This window comes from Erithacus rubecula, assembly GCF_903797595.1.
Source record: "Erithacus rubecula genome assembly, chromosome: 3".
NCBI classification, from domain to species: domain Eukaryota; kingdom Metazoa; phylum Chordata; class Aves; order Passeriformes; family Muscicapidae; genus Erithacus; species Erithacus rubecula.
This window is the reverse complement of record NC_136689.1, coordinates 35,279,146-35,299,505: the sequence shown is the minus strand read 5'-3', so window position 1 is coordinate 35,299,505 and position 20,360 is coordinate 35,279,146. Positions and strand designations below refer to the sequence as shown.

At 38.9% G+C, this 20,360-nt stretch overlaps 1 long non-coding RNA gene across 1 annotated transcript; it reads right to left on the bottom strand.

The window, feature by feature from the left end:
* Positions 1–1,956: 1,956 nt before the first annotated feature.
* On the bottom strand, positions 1,957–18,731 carry LOC306799633. The gene is made up of 4 exons (XR_013773648.1): positions 18,598–18,731; positions 15,600–15,725; positions 5,728–5,775; positions 1,957–1,980 (listed from the first exon to the last, which is right to left on the bottom strand). It is a non-coding gene; the product is annotated as an uncharacterized lncRNA (long non-coding RNA).
* Positions 18,732–20,360: the final 1,629 nt, after the last annotated feature.

The window sequence follows — 20,360 nt, the reverse complement described above, 5'->3', positions numbered from 1 at the left end:
ACATTTTTCCAAATTATTTGATCAAAAATCTGGACAATTTTGAGTGAAGCATTTTTAAAAATCTTTGGAAAAAGAAACTGTGTGCATTGATCAGATCTGGTTGAAAAAGAAATACATCTTTTAAAGCAGGAACTAAATATTATTAGTACGAAGATTTTTTGGCTGGTGACCATTTAGCTTTCATTAAAATTTAGAAAATAAATTACAAGCTTTTTTCAGACTATCAGCAAAAGCCATGGCTATTCTTATACTGTGAAAAAAGCCATTTACTTAAAAAAAAATGAACAGAGAAACTAGAATTTAATGTTTCTTACAGGTCTAATATTGTATTCTGTTCTCTCATACAATGCTAACTTGTTGTATAAGCAGAAAAAAACTAAGAACGGATTACTTTGTGACATCTTTGTTATGCTCACAGCCAAGATACGATCACACCTACATGATAAAATTTCACAGGCTTCTGTGGAGGTGCCTCTCCTGAGGGTCTGGCTTACCAGAGCAACACGTTCCACACAGACATCCGAAATTCCACTGAGGCCTCAGTTCTGCTCCTGTCTCTGGGAAAGTCCCCAAGACTCTTCCTATTTTCTCTACAGATGTATTCATCCCAGAAGGCTGGTGACTTTTAGGAGTGTAATCAATAAAAGCTGCCCAGGGGCTGTTTCTCCTCCTATTTTGGGGAAAGGGTAAAGCGAAAAGGTTTGCATGGCCAGGTATTTTACAGGGATAGCTTCTGTGAGAAGCTGCCAGAAGTTTCCTCCATGTCCAACAGAGCCAATGCCAGCCAGCTCCAGGATGGATCTGCCAATGGCCAAGACTGGGCCAACCAGAAATAGTGGGAACATATTTAAGAAGGAGAAAAATAGTTATTACGCAGATGTAATTGCAGCTAGAGAAAAGCTGCAAGAGTGAGAATTTGTAAGAGGAACAACACTGCAGACACCAAGGTCAGTGAAGGAGGGAGAGGAGGTGCTCCAGGCACTGGAGCTGAGCTTCCTCTCCAGCCCATGGTGAAGACAATACCATGGAGAACTGCAAGGATGCAGAGATCCACTCACAGCCCAAGGAGGAGACCCTGCCAGAGCAGCTGATTGCCTGAAAAGAAGCTGTGAATCCTTGGGAGACCCATGCTGGAGCAGGCTCCTGGCAGGGATGTGTAGAACCACAGAGAGAGGAGCCCACACCGGAGCAGGTTTCTTGATAGGACTTGTGACCCCATGGGGGACCCACACTGGAACAGCTTGTGCCTGAAGATCTGCACCCCATGACAAAATGACCCACATTGCAGGAGCTTATGGAGAACTGCTTCCTGTGGGATGAACTCATGTGGGAGAAGTTTGTGGAAGGAGAAATTCCTCCTCCCTGTGGGAGGGACCCCACACTGAAGCAGGGGAAAGACCTCTTCTTGAGCAGAAGCAGAAACGTGTGATGAACTGACCCCCATTTCCTGTTTCTGCTGAGGGGCAGAAGGTAGAGCTGGGAAGGAGGGAAGGGTGGGGGCAAGGTGCTTTTAAGGTTTATTTTACTTCTTACTCTCCTGCTCTGATTTTGTTAGCAATAAATTCAATTAACATGCCTAGGTTGAGTCTACTTTGCCCATGATGGTATATGGTAAGTGATCTCTCCCAGTCCTCATCTCAACCCGTGAATCTTTTGCTATATTTTGCCTTCCCTGTCCAGCTGAGGAGTGATCAAGAGGCTTTAGCGTGTGCCTTGCAGAAGGGAGAAGAGCAGAATGGGCTATTGAGAGAAACCAATGGCCCAAAGAGACAGGCATTTATGCCTAAATCCTCCCAGTTTCACCCTGTCCTTCTCTCAATATTTGTAACCCATTTGTTACCATGTTATCTCCTACCAGCCTTAAAGAAAGCCAAGCCTCAACTTCTTCCCAGGAGCCAAGTAGAGAGGGTATTGAAACTCTGAACACAAGGTCCCTTACCACTGCAGCATGTCTGGATATGTTGAGCACAGCAGCAAACTCTGAAATGAAGGAAAAGTCACAGGTGATATAGTTTTAAAATGTATGTGCAAACAGAAAGGATTAAATTCCCCAGTGGCTCATTTGCATGATTTCAACATGTATCCAGAGCTACCAGGCCTGAGCCCTGATAATGACTTTCTGGTTATCAGAACTAGGAATCCTAAAAACACACCGCTTCAAATCCTTAAGCACTCTTGATGATTTTTTACATTAAGAGTCTGATTCATCCAGTCCTTCACTTCTTCATGGGTCTTCAAATGTTGCCTTCTCTTTCTAGATTGCTTGAAGTATCTTGCCAGTGAACAGGATCTATTTGGTGAATTCAGAAGTAAGGTTGCTTTGTCATGTAACTGAGACATGTGATGTCCTACAGCTGGAGGCACTAAGAGGCTCCTTTCTCCCTCCTTTTCAGTGATTCATAATATCCCACAATGCAAAGAAAAGCATCTAGATGCCTACCCTACACCACTGAGGAATTTGCTTTGGGAATTTGTTCTCCAAGAGCTCCCAAATGATACGGCCATCAAAACATATAAGGCTTTTTACTCTCCCTTGTTCAAGACAAAGGTGAAATGTCTTCAAACTGGTCCCTAGAATGAGATTTCTAGACCAGTAATAGATTTCTGAACTACTGGAAGGATCTCGTAGTCTGAACTTCCTATATGACCCCAGGGGTAAAAACTCATTCTGCAGTTCAGACCTTCACTTTACATTGGAGTTCCCATTTCTGTTTCTTTAAATGTTACACTGATTTACCCCAAAACGTTCTATTCCACAGTAACATACACTCAGTAGTCAACACTTGCTGCCCAGATTAACCTACCTATTACTTGCTTCCATTATTCCTAAACATCAATGTAGCAAGCAAATCAATAAGGAGTCTGTGTCCCTGTTCTAGACCACTGTGGTCTTTGACAGTAACAAATGACAATGCTACTCTTTCATCATTCTCCTAATCTCATGGTTCTATAACTCTCCTCTAACCTGATATTCATTTGTATTGGAAGAGAATAGCAAATGCATACTACAAAGTGCCTACTACAAAGCAATACTTGTATATAAAAAGCACTTTCAGGCATTTATAATATTTACTGTAGGTCATCAAATATACTCCCTGCTGTGAAAGATCGTCTTTGTTGTTCTTAGGCTCTTCTTCTACTTTTTTCATCTTCCACAAAGAGAAACATCCTTATCTGTGTATATCCACTCTAACACAAACTGCAATCTTCAGCTTTTATCTGTATTGTTCTTGGGGAAAAATACATCATTGCATATGAGCAGAGCTAAATCTGGGTAAAATATCTTACAAATCTATTAATCTACAGCAGTATAGCTCTTAAATGCGTTCTGTGCAGGTTTCAAATATCTGCATTGTTTGTCAGAGCCATAAACAGCTTGATATGGAAATCAGAATAAAAGCTGGATATGGAATGGGGCTTTAATTTATTTCTTTTTTTAAAACCACATAAATAGGTATGCTCTTAACGTCAATTTTCTGTCATGACACTTTAAGAAAAACTCAGAGTATAGCAAGACCTGACTGAAAGATAGCACTGCTTAGGCTCTCCAACTGCAAATGAGCATCCACAAAGATCACATGCCTGGAAGCGACAAAAGACTATCCTTTATTCTTCATCTCTCTTTGCCCTTTGGAAATGCTAAGCTACTGCATCTAAAAACTGTGCATAGTCTGCCTGGTGAAAACCATCACCAAACACCTCCAAACGGTTTTCCTCTGTGTCAATTTGCTTCTTGGCAGTCACTATTTTTAAATGCTATTGCATTACACTTCCACAGTTGAGCTCATATGTAAGATCAGATTTTGTATTCAAATATTCAGCTCAAGAAAAAAAAAGAGATCAAAAAATATGCCTGTTCTATGCATATTGATCTCAACTGCCACTTCCTGACTCTTAAACTGAGAGCTAAACCAATCTCCCAGTGACGTTAACTCAGGTTGCTCTAAGCTCAGTTGCTTGTCATCGGCCCACATAGACAGCTGGGTGTCTTGGGTTGGAGGGATGTGCTGCTGGCCATGAGCAGGGATGCAGCAATTCTCAGCACCAAGCAGGACTTGAACTGGTGGGATTCCTCAGTCTTGGATTTGATGGCTTACTACCATCAGATCCCAGCCAAGGACTGGGCTGCATGACAAATATTTTGATTATTAGTTTATTATTTAAAGGAAACAAGGATGCAAATCCAAACTTAAGAAAATAGTAAGTTGTGCATCCTACAGCTGCAATTCTGTTTATAGAGAAAGATGCAGTTTTAAAAATCCTCATGTTTTGTGGGGTGCTTCAAGGACTATTGAGTTCTTTTCAGAATGATTCAGATTGTGGAATTTTAATTTTTTTCCAGTCTGGATATAAGGTCATTAGTTTGGTGTCTGAAACACAGGAACACAGCTTAAAATACCCTGTCTTTAAAGTGTAGGTGTTTAAGAATAGGCAGGTTGGATAAAGGATACGAGGTTTCTTGACAGCTCTGTAGAAATGAATTTTTCATTGGGCACTTATCTGTTGGTAATTTCTCTGAACTTTCAAAAACTTTTCAAAACTCTTTTTGCCATTTTTATTTGACCTTTAGAAAAAAATTTTAGCAGATTATAAGCAAACCAGTAAGTAGAGGGTTTGCATTATTAAAAAGGAAGCCTCTCCTCAGTGGCAGTTTCTCAAATCACAACACATGTACAATTCCTGCCCTCAAACAAACAGTTTGCTTTCTAACTTATGGAGATTACTGAAAGACAGAAAGCTACATGCAGAGCTTACTCTCAAGAGTTTTCTGTGGGTGATTAATCAGTAGCAAAAGAGACTAACCTGAAGTGAGCTTCTTGTGCCATAGATATCCATCACACCATCATTTCCTGAAAGGCTCAAATAGACAGTGAAAGAGAAAGGAGTTAAGAAATTGGAATGAAGTGTACAAAGAGCTTGCACAGCTGTAAAAGCAGATCTAAGAGAAGACAATCTTGACCTACTTAGCACATGCAACTTACGTGAAGTCTAAACCAGTTCAACACAGCCAAGAGCACAGCACGGTCCTACATGTGGGTTGGGACAATCCCAGGCACACCTACAGCCTGAGCAGAGAACTGATAGAAAACAGCCCTGAAGAGAAGCACTTGGGGGTGATGGCTGGTGAAAAACTCAACATGAGCAGGCAGTGTGTGCTTGCAGCCCAGAAAGCCAGTGAGCTGCATCAAAAGGAGTGCGGCCAGGAGGTCGAGGGAAGGGATTCTGTCCCTCTACTCTGCTCTCACAGAGACCCCATCCGGAACGCTGTGCACAGGATGGTGCCCCAACAGAAGAAGACATGGAACTGTTAGAACAAGTCCAGAAGAGGTCCATGAGGTAGATAAGGGGACTAGAGCACCAGGTAGAGAGAACAGACCTGAATTCCTGGATATTTGAAGAAGCTCTGTTTCAGCTATTACTCAAATTATTCTGCCACATGTTACTAAAACAAGAAACAGGTAGGCTAAATGTATGCCTAATCCTAGAAGGTGCTGAGCAATCTGTCTTAAATGAGAAGTGACTTAAACATTTTAGGGACCTGTGAACAGGTGTCTCTTTGTCTAAAAGGATTAAATCCTTCCTTAACACCACTGCTAAGCATGTTCACAAAAGGCAAAGTTCACAGCAAGAGTTCTTTAATTAAGGAAGAGAGCATATTAGCAAACAAGGCAAGCTTTTAATTGCAATTTCACAAACATTTAATAATATAAAGAGAGCATTACATACCAAATAATAGTGCTGCCATGATACTATTAATCATTATGTTCATTTTTTCTGAAAAAGAGCAGCATTCAATCTCAGATTAGTTATCTCAGTATCACAGAGATGGTAACTCATTCAAATCATGTCCTTATTTCACGGCAATGGAAGCACATCATTTTGCTAGAAAAGTGAAACATCAAAATCTCACAGTGCTTTCTTTTTCTTTTTAAACATACAATGGACTAAATTCTGACCTTGTTTACACCCATATAACTTCAGAATTGTATGGATGAAACTAACAAAATAGGGCCAACTTTCTACATATGTTTAATTGAGCTAACCAAACGGGATAAGGTTTTGTGCACAAAGGAGTTTTGTATTTGATTTTATTGTAAAAAGTTTTTTCCCCATCTCCGCGTCACTCCTTAAAAAAAAAAAAAAAAAAAAAAAAAAAAAAAAAAAAAAGATGAAGTAAGCAGGAACAATGCTAATTACATTTTGTATGCAGTAAGAATGGGCAGGAGGATGGGGAGGCATGGAAAACAGGCCCCTGCAGAAAATGTGTGGAGGATGAAAACAAAGTTCTCCTGAGATGGATAGAAGTTTCAGTTCCACAGGCTTTGAAATGAATGGTTCAGATGTTGTGAACACAATGGATAGTAATGATGATTACTTTTGCCAATGCCTATGGTGATGTTATAAGCTAATTATATTAGTCATTTGCGCAAAGGCAAGATGCCTTTGATAACTACTATTTGGAGCAACAATTCAGCATGTTGAGTCACTGTTAAGTCACTCTTAGAGACAGACTTCAATTCAACTTACACCCAAATGAGTCTTCAGCAACTTTGTTGGATACAGCAGTTTTACTCTGCATTTAAACCTTTATAGAAAAATCCAGTTATGGCTATTTTTCTATATACATTCCTTTTTATTTTTCAGTTTTTCTTAATCACCTAATCCACATCTCATGGGATTGCACTAATGCATATACTGTATCTGAAGATACCTGGTGTCCACAAAAACTATTAGCCTCTATTAAGCTTTATCTATTTTGACATTTACTACTCTGATTCTTTGGAGTCATTAATTTCTCATTAAATGATAGAGAATCCAGATGTATAACTCATTGGGGAACATAAGCACCAAAATACTGCTTGTATCACTGAAAAAAATTCTCCTTTAAATCTCTCTTGAGGAATATAGCTAAGCACTAGCTTTTCCTGAAAAAGTGCCCATCTTATTAACAAACCAGGGTCATGCCCACAACTCCCATCAAATTCCCCCAAGGTATGAACAACTTTTCAGTGGCAGGAAAAAGGAAAATGTTAATGCCTGATGATTGTAAAGAATGTGTCTCCAGGATTTTCTAGATGTTTCTGTATCATTAGAGGAAGACAGATGTGGCAAACAGCAACCTATTTTAATATTCCAAGTTACATTCTCTCCCTTAGCTCAAGATTTTCTTGTTGAGAATGAGACAGTAAGAGCATTTGAGCCTCCAGTATTTGGACCTACTGGTCAAAGATGCTTTTCAGTCTTCACCCAAAATGGTGAAGACTGAGAGGAGCCATACAGCTGTTTTAAGTTGTCTCCTTGCACAGATGCCTACCAAGGCCTCTGCCAGCAAAGCTCTGCTCTGCCATAGTATCTTGGGCAAGCAGATCATATCCTACCATCCTAACACAGCTCTGTTATGCACAGTGAAATCTTTCTGTTGGAAAATGGAAGGCAGCATGTGCAGAAGATAACCACCAACTTTGTACTAGCACACCTTCAAAATCTTCAGCACAGAAGTCAGTTTCCATATGGTGGTATTGCATAAAAAGGCACTTATTGAAGACAGGACCTTTTCTACAGGTCTGTAAGTTCACAGGTCTACAAGGCCATAAGTGTAATAAACTAGATCCAATATAATTTATGGCTGCAATGGTAGTAAAGTGAAATTTCTGAGCCACCCCAAGTTAATAATGTAGGTTAAAAGCCAACGAGACAAATGGCAATCTTTGTGCCCATTTCAAGAGCTGCACATACATTCTTCTGGTTTTGACTGATCAGTCTTCCTAAGGATAAATGTTCCAGAGCTGTCCCAACCAGGAGCTGAAAACTATACCATCCTTAGATTCTTAGCAAATAAAGCCTGATTTCTGCCTTTCAGGTCATTTGGGATTCTTTACATATTCATGAATCTGATTTCTCAATAATTGTACTAAAGTTTTTAGTTGCAGAAAAAAAAATTACATCTGTGATGAAATTTTTTTGTTTTCAGTTTGTCTCCTGACCTTTGACAGCTTAATCCATATTAACCCAAAGTTTTCAAACCTTGCATTTATGACAACTATTGTGGCTAGAATCCAATCAAGCGTTTATTAATAGCCACTGAATACTTAAATGTGATCTTGTGGAGAAGATCAGAGCTGTCATCATTGTTAATGGAAAACAGAAAGAGATTTTCAGAAAACTGTGTCAGGACTTCCCCAGACTCAAGTCACTTGAGGCCTGTAATGCTGCAAATCAGGAAAGCCTCCAGTAAGAAGAAATAGCAATTCACATGACAAGGATATAAAATTCAAAAATCATTCTTTGTCTCTGCTCACTTTTATGAGTCAGTAATTTTTACAAGTTACCTTTACTGTGTATTTCCACTTCATAAATTGTTGAAATTGTTTTCAAGCACAAAATTGAAGGAGGCACTGTTAGGGATACAATTTCTACTAATTCTTATATTAGCTAATTCCAAGCAGCATGCAAGGTCCATCAGCAAGAAAATGCTTGTGTTTACACATAATATATGTACAATGAGTATATTAATTTTTATAGCACAATTTGTTCCAAACTTAGTAATTGTCAAAATCAGTGACCACACAATATTCACTCTTCCACAAATAAGTATCCATTTTCCAGCATTCTGACCAGCCCTGGGGCTGTTCTTACTTTTTTCCCCTCAAGGGGTCAGTTCATTGTTAGATTCCTTTGAACTTTGCCTGATGCCAGGTGTTTAGAAGTGACAATAGTATAACATAGTATAAGAAATTACTTTTTGAAGGTCAGTTCCAGGAGCCTGAGTTTGAAATGCTATCTGAGTGAATACAGATTACAGGAGAGGGCTTGGTTCTTGACCTATGGGCTTTTTGTGCTTGCTAATTTTGAAAGACACTTTAAAGCCTCTCCTGGAGAATCTTTCTTATTTGTACTGCCTTTTATCTAAAAAAGCATTTGATGTCACTTTTGCTTGAGAGAAATCATTTTCTGAGTTTAAAAGCGGGAAGAAGATTCCTCTGTTGGATTTCTTTGTTGCTGGGTCTTTGTGACTTCCTTAACTTTCAAACACTAAGTGTTCATATTTATAAATCTTGTCTGCTTGGTGAGAGTGTTAGGAATTTTTTGAGTAGCCATTATGCCGTGAAATCCTACTTGCCCAGATAACATTGGCACCCTGCTGTGTAGCTGCAGTTTGAGATCCACTGACATTTAAAATCAAGTCTTCTCAAATTCCATCAAGACTTCAGTTACTTATAAACTGTTTCCTTTACAAATATTATAAATCTAGTGTAAAATCTACTTCTTGCAATATGTCGGTATTTCTGTCTGTGTCTTGTCAAATCAGTAATATAGAAATGGAAGATAAAATCAAAAAAGAACAAAATATAAAAACATATAAAATATTTCATCTTCATCCTCCCAGTCTGGCAGCAAAGGTAACATGCTGATTGGCATAAAGAGTAATCACAAATATTATCCACGTGATTCAGTTCCTATATATGCAAATACTTTTTCATCTCATTAGGGCTTATTATTTTTGAGGTAAATTATTCTGAAAGTGTTCAAAAATTCAAAAAGGCTATGTTGTTATGGGATCTGAATGGAGAACTACAAGTTAAGTTCAACCCTCTACAAGTTGAGCTCGGGGTCAATTTTTTGGGGTTTTTTTTGGTAAGAAAATGGACTGCACAATTGTATTATCTTTTCTTCTCTCCTCTGAAATAACTTATGAGCTGATTGTCCTATTTCAATCCAACCTGAAATGTAAAAGACAACTATGTTTCTGTATAACTAATGAGAATTGAAAGTGGAAGGAGAGCAGGGGCAATGTTAGCATCTCTACTAAGGGAAGGCACTATTAAGTTTGGCTCCCTCACCCTCTGTTTGGCTGACCAGGCAGCATTGCATCTTGCCCTGCAGCTTCCCTGCACCTAGGGGATGATGTCACATGGGAAGGGAGGGAGATTAATTCACTTCAGGGATTAAGAAACAAAAGCATTAGATCTCATTAGCGCTGCTGTTCTTGGAACAACAAACCCTCCCTCCCCCCTGCCACCTCCATCCTGGTCAGCGTTTCTTTCAATATATAATAATATTAATCCTTTACATTCTCAGCTCTATCTGGCAAGTCCTAAATTCTCTGAAATAGAGGACCAGTTTGCAATTTTTTTTTCCACTCTTGCTCACTTAAGTAGTCTCATTAACCCCACTATTCATGTAAGCCACCTGCTGTTTGCTTGAGCAAAGAATGCATAAAAGTAAGCAGGAGCTTTGGGAAAAGTAAAATTTCTACTTATACAGTTCACATGCCCAGTGCTGCATATATTGTTAACAATGGCACTACAAACACTTCCCATAAAAGAACATTTGGGACCAGATCCGTAGCTTTTTAACTCAATAAGAGTCTGATTTCAACAGAATTTTGGATCAAAGCCATAAAAAGCAAACTACTTATAGAACCCAGCCTTTTACAAAATGAGCGATTGCTAGTAGGTGTATCACCAACCTTCAGTATTTTAACACCACACCCTGACATATGTGATTATTCATTATTCTGTGGGAAAAAGACCTTTATATGTAAATCCTGGGAATACAGCAGATTAAAATCAGGTAGAGTACTTAAACACATTTGTAATAATTAATAAAAAATTACAAACAGGTGAGAGAGGATAACTGCCTCTGAAACATTTATTCTACTAGTAATTTTATTACCATTGAATTCTTGCCAGCCAGGAAACACCTAGAGGCTCATGTTTCACACCCAGTATTGCAGAGGTGAAAAGGTAGAACATTCTGCCTTAACAAGTATGCAAAGAGCAACTTCAAGCGGAAACAAGTTTAGCACCCAGCTCTTACTGGCTCAGCCACAGAGAAGCTCTCCATAATAACTCGCTCGGCTGCGCAGCTTCTGTGAGGCTGCGAGCTGCTTCTTTGGCTCTTGGCTGTGAGGAGGCATGTGGTGTGCATGCACGCTCCCCAAATCCACTTGCCCTGTGAAGGTTTCCACTAACTAGCTGCTTTTTCTGCCTGACTCCCTGCCATATATATATATATATATATATATATTTAAAAAAAAGAAAAGCATATCACAAGTTTATATTTAAAGAGAGCTAGCTAAGGAGGTACATTATAATCATGCCGGGTACAAGCTGCGTCTTTTCTAAACCAGCAATAAAATTTTGTAGTGGCATAATTATTCATCTCTTAAAGAATAAATTCTTCTGTTGTAATATACTATACAACCCAGAGGCATAGTGATCTCTCCAGATGACAGTAATTCTCACTATCCTTATCAAAAATGACAGTTGTTCCTTTGAAGCAGATTGCCATGGTAAGGCACTAGCTAAAAAGCCAGTTTTGTTCTGTCACGATAGGAACCTATCCCAACTCTGCACACACTAACATCTTCCTTCTGTGAAAGAAAATATAATAAATCTTTTCCATTTATCCCCAAGGTTTGTATGTCCATTCAGTGTGTGTGAAGTTGACTGGAATCCTAGATACACAGAATAGAGCAGACAAAGTTGATCTAAACAAAGGCATCAAAAAAATATTGGCTTGGCTTCAGCCAGATTCCCTTTTCACCCACAAATATAGTGTCTTAGACATGTCTTTATTTAGTATCCAGACCTGTTCCTATTTAGGACATCCAAATAAGCATTAGGCATTTTCTCATGAACATTGATCCATATATTTAATCAGTACACGTTTTGTAGTCGTGATAGAAAAAAATGTGTACCAATAAACTCATAAAATGGCACTCTAAATACCTCTGTACTGTGTCATCATCTCAGCCATGAGGAAGAATTGTGTTTGGTTTTTGCTTTTTAAATCCAAGGCCACAGCATTGGCTTTAACACAGATAAAATTATTGGCACCACTATTGACATTACTGCAGCTAGTACCACTCCTCCCCAGAGTACTGGCACAGATGCAAGTAGATACACCTTTAAAGGAACTAGCTTCAGACTGAAGCCAGTCCGATTTGGCCCAGGAAGAACAAGGTTTAAAATAAGCACCAGCAAAATGGCATTTTGAATGCCAGTCTGTATCATCCAGCTCTACAAACTGCTCTTGTATTCTTTCCTTGGGCAAAATGAAAATGTGGAAAATGAACATGCTTTGGGGTGTGATATATTCTCATAATGATCATAGTCAAAGCATAGAAACTCGACACAGCTAACAGGGAGAAGGAAAGCCTTCTAACAAGCCTATGGCAGCATGGAAAAAAACCCAGATGTTTTGAGCACATAAACCTCTCTCAAGATAGAAATAGGAGCTTTATATTTACATGATGTTTGCAATTGCTCAGGCAGAGTCTGGTAGCTCTCCTGTGTTGCTGAGGTGACCAGTAACACTACAGTGAGCACAGCCCTGTAGTAATCCAAAGGCTCACAACCATTCTTCAGGAAGGTTTGACGAATGCGATTATGAATTAACAAAAGTAATTCAATTAATTAATCTGTTCACAAATAATTCATACAACAGGGAAAGACAAACCAGTAAGATGAGTCTGCGAATGATAAAGATGGGTGGGAGAGAGTGCGTATCCATCTAGCTGCATGTGTATATTCATTACATCACTCAAATTTAATTTGCACCAGGAAGAAAGGAGGAGCCTTATCCCCTATCATCTTGCACATGATAATTTTCATCTGTGCAAAGGGAACATGAGGTCTTATTCCATCAGAATCCTGCATTCCCGTTTAAGGATTTTACATCTACCACACACTGGTCTAACTGACCAGACATATTATCACCTCAGGCATATTGTCAGCCTGCATATGGAGCTAGCTAGGATTAGCTAAATGATACAGTTTGAATTATTTTTATAAATAGGAAATAAATAGCACATGGTGGGGGGGAGAATGCTGGCTTATGATAATAAACGTGGTTTAGCATTATATATATATGCACATAAATATATATATGTGTTAAATTTATATTTTGTTATAATTTGTTAGCACTCTGGACACATCATTTTTCATCATGTACTTTGAATGAGAGAAAGATACACTTTATAAGAATCCTCCATGCTTATATTATAGCATCATTCTCTCTTAATAGCCTTCTGGCTATCCACATGCTTCATAGTAGAAATTATCTGCCAAAATCACTTAATGCTGAAGATATCATGGGACTGCAGGAAAAAGTCCACATTGTAGTTTGTCTTCATTTCTTCTTCGATTTCTTTATTTTTCCATCAATCACAATAGTTGATTCCTTAATGGTGCCCTTGAGAATCCCTACCAAGAAAGCAGAAAGTCCACAGACTCTCTCTCAGTCAGATGTTTCAAGTGTTCTCTGAGGATCTTGTAAATCTTCTTTAATACAGAATGGATCATTCAGGTCTCAAAATGTTTAGTATAATCTTTCCTCCAGGCAGCCTCAGGGACCACAATCCTCCGGGTTGCAGCCCTTCCCCTAATTTTCTGAGGTTTTGAAAATGTCAAGACTAATCTTAGATTCACATAGGGGTTTTCTTTAAATAAGATGCTCGACCTTTGTATTTCTCAGATATTCTGACTGATGCAAGCCAATTACAAGGAAAGTTTGTCCCCATTTTTTTTCTCTCCTTGGGATACTCATCACCCTTCCTGCTACAAGAAGCAGCTTTTAAGACTTCTGAAAATCTATAGTTACTGCTGATCTGACCTCAAACCACTCAGCAGCTACAAGTTCTCCCCTGGCTGCATGTTGGCAGAGGAATTTTCTTCTCTCATAACAAGAGTTGCCACAGTAATACATTAGTAGCAAGAATAACACCCAAAACGTGTGCAGAGCTTTTTATTAACAGCTTTCATAGAGTTCTATAAAAGTGAGGAAATACTACTGGCATTTTAAGGGGAGAACTCAAGCATTGGGCAATGCTACGTGCTCAAGGTCACCCAGTAAGGGAAGGTCAGAGGTGCAAACACAGACTTGGTTATATAAGGTCACGCATAGGATTCTAACCCTTATTAATATGAGTCAGTGTTGTTCAGCAGATTAACCAATCAATCACATACTCTTTCCATTTTCCATTTTAATATGGGCTCTGACACCTAGTCCCTCTAATAGCCTTGCTTAAGCCACTGAGACTACTCACTTTTTATAGCTAATGTCAAGGGTTTTCCTTCCTCACATGCAATTTAGGTTTTCATAATTTGCTTCTTGACTCTTATACTTGCACAAGGATAGACATATTTAATAATTGACTTTTTAAATTGTGTAATTTCCACTGACGAGTCATGATTAAAGCAATCTGTAGATTTGTGCCCAAAAAATAATTTTAGATGCAAACCCAAGCATTACACCTTTCCACATCTAAACATGTATACATGGAACTACCCTTCAGAAATATGACCTACAGGGATGCCAGATGATACAGGATAGTTGCCCACAGGTCTCCAAAATGCCAAATGTATTATTTTAAATCTCCATTTAAGTATCCTAAAACAGGAACAAACATTCACAGACCACGTTATGAATAACATAATTCAGCTAAATTTGCCAGGATATTGGAAGAATTATCTCACTGACCCAAGACTCAAACCTGGTCCTCTATTTGCTTATTCTGGCTGAAAACCAGTCAGTTACATCTACAAAGAACACAAATAAGATTTTTCAGCATCTCACAATATTAAGGCCTGATTAGGGTATTTCAACAGTTTTCAGTGTCATTTCAAGTGTGACACCACTGTGTTCTGGCAGTGGATAGTTGTGCACATGGGGAATATGATTTGGCAGGGCATGTCCCTAGATTTCAGTGCAATCAGGTTTTGATCTGAGATACTGTCACACCACTTACCCTTATAGAAAGCATGTCTGTAACATGTTATGGATTCCAGGAAGGAAAATATGATTTTTCCTTTTTCAGATGCCTAGCTTAAATAGATAGAAGGCAGAAAGGTAAGGAAGACAACCTGCAATTTTACCCAGCCTTCACTCTAAAAACATTACCTGAAGGTGATAGGACAATACAAAGATTCAAAGATAACAACTTTTCTCTTTTCTTTAAGATTTCCTGGAATTTTCATCAACGTTTCTCACTGTTGTCCCTCTTCTATTGTCGTTACTGATCTGGAAAGCTAAAACAGCTAAAATAAAGTATCTATCATGGCCATTCCTACAATACTTTGAGACAGGCAAGGTTTGGATCTTTCCTCACATTTCTTGGTTATAAATGATGGAATAGATGGGCAAGTAGGATTCTTTGCAGATGTTTTGTCTTAATGAACACACCTTGGTACACATTTTTTTCAATGTGTACATCTCCTTCATTTCCTATTCTTAGCATTTGCAGTGGAGCTACTTGAGAAGTAGAAGTTAACCTAAAATTTCAAATTTGATTTACTCTTTTTATAAGAAGATTGTTAGCATAAATACTTAAATAAACACTTATGTGAAAAACAGACTGTGAAAAGGGAAATATCTTTAGCAGGTGTAGCTTTTACAAGTCTTCCTAATTTTATTACAATCCAAGCAATCATTCTGCAAAGGTGTTACACCTATTGTGAGTGCTATGGAGAACTGTGAAGTTTCCTCATATATTCCTCAGTATAGCACCATTACAGAAACACCTGAGTTAAAAACAACTTCAAGCTTTTCTATTCCAAAGTATTCCTTAAGCTCTAAAATGTTTCCTTTCTTACCCGATGGTTTAATACTTGCATTATGTTCCAGACCACAACTGTGACAGCAAAAGTATCATCTTTATTTTCCCATTCTTCTGAGAAAGATGAGTACTCTTCTTCAGTGACAAATTATTGCACCTAAAGCTGTAATCAACATAGACAGAAGTCAGGCAAGTTGGAATGAAAAAATCCACAGTGTAACATTATTCATTTAGTGTTTGCTTCTTTGCTGTCATGTAAGTTGTGGTTGCCACAAGTGGCACCATGTTGGTCTGGAGAAAGGTCCTCATCTAGCAAGAGATAGGGCATCCACTTCCACCCCAGTGCCCTACAACACTGCTGGGGTGGAACAGTAAGTCCACCCTAAGTTCTGGAATGCACATGAATTGCTTTTAAAGATGGGAGTGAAGTGTTTTCCAATATGAGTGAAGATGAGTGGGAGAGCACTGAACTGAACAAAATTAAAAATAACTGACCATGAAACTGGTCCTTGGTAACTAGAATAGAATCACTCTATCTACTACAGCTCCCACAGGAGTACCAAAGGATAAGATTATCTTTTCAACAGTCTTCACTTCACAGTGAAGACTGTTCACCCAACTCAGTATGGCAGACACTTGAGAAGTGCAGAATGCTGAAAAGTGGTGGTCTTTCTACCTCTTCACAGCTGTAAAATTCAATGAGTTAGGGTCAAGTAAGGCAGCAGGGTGAGGCAGTTTGACAAGTACAAAGCTTTTTACTTTTCACCCTTGTTCTGGTGATTGTTAGCCTGAGTAGAGACTTTTCTTTGTACATAATACAACATTTCTTATAGAATCAATAACATCTCAGACCAAAGAAAAACTACCAATAGTCTTTTTCCCAGAAATAGCATATTATCAATTCCCGTTCATTCCTTTATCCGCCAGCTGTTTTAACTGATTAGTCAAAGGCACACTCCGTGTTGACATAAAATGTGTGGCAAAAACAAGTGTATAAATGAATAATTATTTCCAACACTTGCAATGAGATTAAGCGCTTATTGGATTAGGAAAGTAACAGGATTTAATGGGGTCATTTATGCTAGTATAAAAATGTACAGTGCATGCATACATATCAGATTACTATCTCTACAGTCCATCTAGCTATAACCATTTAAATATTTTATCTATACAGCACTAATACATTTCTGGTTTCTTCCTTCTTAGTACACTACAGGTGAGTGTCCTTGGGCATCTCTGTAGTGAACACGTGACATAGCTGTTATTGCCATTAGTGAACAAGCATTTTTCAGCATGAGCTAATTTCAGTAACTTATAACTTTGCCAGATATGGGGAGCTTTTAAGTCTCAGACATACACAAATGTCACTCTCATTGCTTCTCCTCCCTCTGTACGTTGCTGGAGTGATTGTAAGCACTGCCAGCCTTCATTGAAGTGTTCCTACAGTTTCCTAGGAAAAAGAAAGGAACAGGAAAGGTTTATTTGTCAAATCCACATATGAACCACGGTATTGGTTGTGTTTGGCAAGGGTTTGGCAGCAGGAAGGTTGCAGGGGTGACCTCTATGAGAAAAGGCTGGGGGCTGCCCCATGCTAGACACAGCCAGCTGCAGTGAGCTCCCCAGCAGACACACCACAAGACACAACTGAGCCCATCAGGGAATCTGGGCTGTCTCTGACAACATATTTAGGAATGGGTAGAAAACATTGGCCAGGCAGAGGAGGAGGAGGAGGAAGAGGAGGAGAGGTAAAACAAGAGTGAAAAACAATAGAGGAAATAGCAGTCAGAGGTGGAGGTTCTTCAGCAGCCCAAGGAGAGGACCATGGCAGAGCGGGTAGATATTCTTGAAGGAACAGTGACCCAGGAATGGATCACAATGGAACAGGTTTCTTCCTGAAGGATTACAGCCCATGGAGAGGACCCACACTGGAGCAGGGGAAAAGTGGGAGGAGGAAGGAGCTGCAGAGAGAAGCATTTGGCTGCTATCCAGGATTAACCCATCACACCATTTGCAAGCTCTAGATTGTTTTCAGACACTATGATGTATAGGTGGCTTTGTGGTGTAGTGTGTGTCTGTTTTTTGAGCTAATTTGAAAAAGAATGATCCTAAGCATCTGTGCCTTACTTGTAAGACCAGTATGGACATCTGAATTCTGAAAGAGAAGTTTCTTTTTTAGTCTGAACTGCAGAGCAGTCCTTGACGCTACCTTGATCTAGAGTTGATCAGGAGAGTCAAAAGTTACTCCGTGTGGGAAATTGTAGAAGGATCAGAATAAACAGAGGTGTTCACAAAAAAAGGCTGACTGAGTCCTACAGAATACTCAAAAGTGCAGAATCAATCAAGAGAGGAAATAGCAGCAGGTATTTCTCTATTTTGAATGACTGTCTTTTGATTTGTCTAAACTGAAAGAAGCCTGGTTTACATGCCATCTGCACTCTGCCTTCTGTTTGTTTAAATCTGTTATGTGTCCTTTAAAAAAAGTACCTGGCAGCTTAAAATCCTGAAAAATAAGCACTAATACTGTTTGTAGGAACCTACTTATAAGTGACAGAAACCCAGCCTTTTTTCCAGAAATAAAATTAAATCAAAGAGTCAGTAACAAAAGTTGTGGTTGTTGATGCTTCCATTCCCAGGAAAAACAGAAGAAGTGAAAAACACTGATCAAATATAAGCTTTTTTAACAACATTTTAAACTGCATGAAATATTAAACTTAATCTGAAGTGGACATTTCATTGTGATTTTGAGTTTATTTACTTTTTAAAAATATATTTCAAGGAAAATCGAACATTTATAATATATTCAACCAAAAATGATAGCATTTATTTTAAAATATTGCAATGAAAAATCAAAATATATCTTCCTATTTATTTTAAGGAGTTTAAGAGAAGTTACTTTTTGTTTGGTTGGTTTGGACAAGTAACCAGATAAAATGAAATCGAATTCTCAGACTTGTTTGATACTGCTGAATCTGCCTTTTTCATATATATGAAAAATACATATACTGTGTCAGATGAAAAATATTGACAAACTTTACCTGGAGCCAGACACAGTCCACCTGAAGTGTTAAAGCTCTTGGGCTACCACAAGGGAGAAGTCTGGGCAAGGTTGCGGGATGGATCAGTGCTTTCTATTGATCTCAGTAAAGTTTCTTAGGTCTTTGAATACCTGATAAAGCTATAAAAGATATAACAAAACCAAATGAACAAAAGGCATATTTCCTTTGATGTCCATTTTTTTAGGTAAAACTTCTAAAAAAGTAAAATAAGACTTCATCTTACTTCCTCAGAGAGTGGATTTGTAATTTCATTAATATTTCTCTTCCTTTAAGCTTTGTGAACGAAGCAAAAAGTCTGGCCAAAAGAAGCAGACAGCACAGAATGTCAAACTGATTACTCCAAATCTGGATTTCATAAGTATAAGTCAATATTAAAGAGTAATGATATTTTCACCAAAACCATCTTCCCCTCTTATTGGTAGAGATGACACACCTCTCACACTTGAACATTTAATGCCAGGACCCTGCTCAGAAGCATGTGCTTAGCTTCAAGAAAAGGGAATAGCTGTTAAAGTCTAGGAAAACTAATTCTGAGAGCAGAGCATGCCTCAATACCTCACTCTGGGGTCCTAGCAAATTCCTGTCCCTTATATGTTTATTAAGTATCATGTTCATGTGGTTAGACTGACACAAGAGCTGGTCTCCAGGAGGTACTCAATTCTCATTTGTCAGCCTGACTTTTCCTCAGAGAGAATGGGAGAATTTTGGGAGGTACAAAGGCATGGCAGATTCAGACCAACAGGTGACTGCATTATTGCAGGGAAATGGGGGTGAATGAGGAGGAAAGGATACTCACCCATACACAACCCCTACAGCCTGCTGCTATATTGGAGGGAGAAAGTCAGGCAGCAACATCTCTAACAGCACAGATTCAGAAAGGGTGGAAGGAGGTGGCAGAGGTGGAGCTGCTTCCAAGTTGCAGCAAAGAAGAAAGGGACAATAACCTCACTACAGCCTGTTTTATCTGGGACAGGACAGGAAGGAAGATGGGAAGGAAGAAAACAGGCCATCTGCTTACACAGCATCCAGAAATCCAGCAGAAATACTAACTTTCAAGGTGGGAATCCTGAAGTGGGATGCTACCCCTGAAGCTGTCAAAGCTGGAACATGCTGAACCAGGACATGAGCTTATTTGGGCCTAACTTCCATCTTAGCCCCTGTGGTGTGAGATTTGCTTGCACTGACTGCAGTCAGTGCTGAACCTCACAACTCATCTGTGCTTGTAGTAAGCATGACTGCATCAAGCCAAACTACTTCTGAAATTTTTCTGCCTTTTCTTACCCAAACGCAGGCTTCTTTTTTTGAAAGGCTAGTATACTTTTGCTTTGTGATTTTGACGGTGAAATTTTTTGTTTGTGACAAAAGATCATGTAGCCAAAGTCATTAGGGTAATTTTCCTCACTTTCATGCACTTTTCCTGTAGAAAGTGGTACGAGGCATTGTGGCTCTCAGTATATATTCCAAAGCTACATAAGGAACACAATCAGTTATCCTTAGGAAAGGGACACAGATATAGAAACTGATCTCATACTGGTGGAAGGCAAAATTCCTACCAAGTAAAGTCACCTGTGTCATGGAGCCACACAGGATCTCCCATGGCCATGATGTGAAATGCATTCCCAGCCATCAGATAATCCCACTGATAAAACCTTGACTCAGATTATGAATGAAGCCAGTCCTATGCTCTTTACTTAGTTTTTCTAAATCCAAACAGCTTCCATTGCTGCTAGATTTTCTTAAGA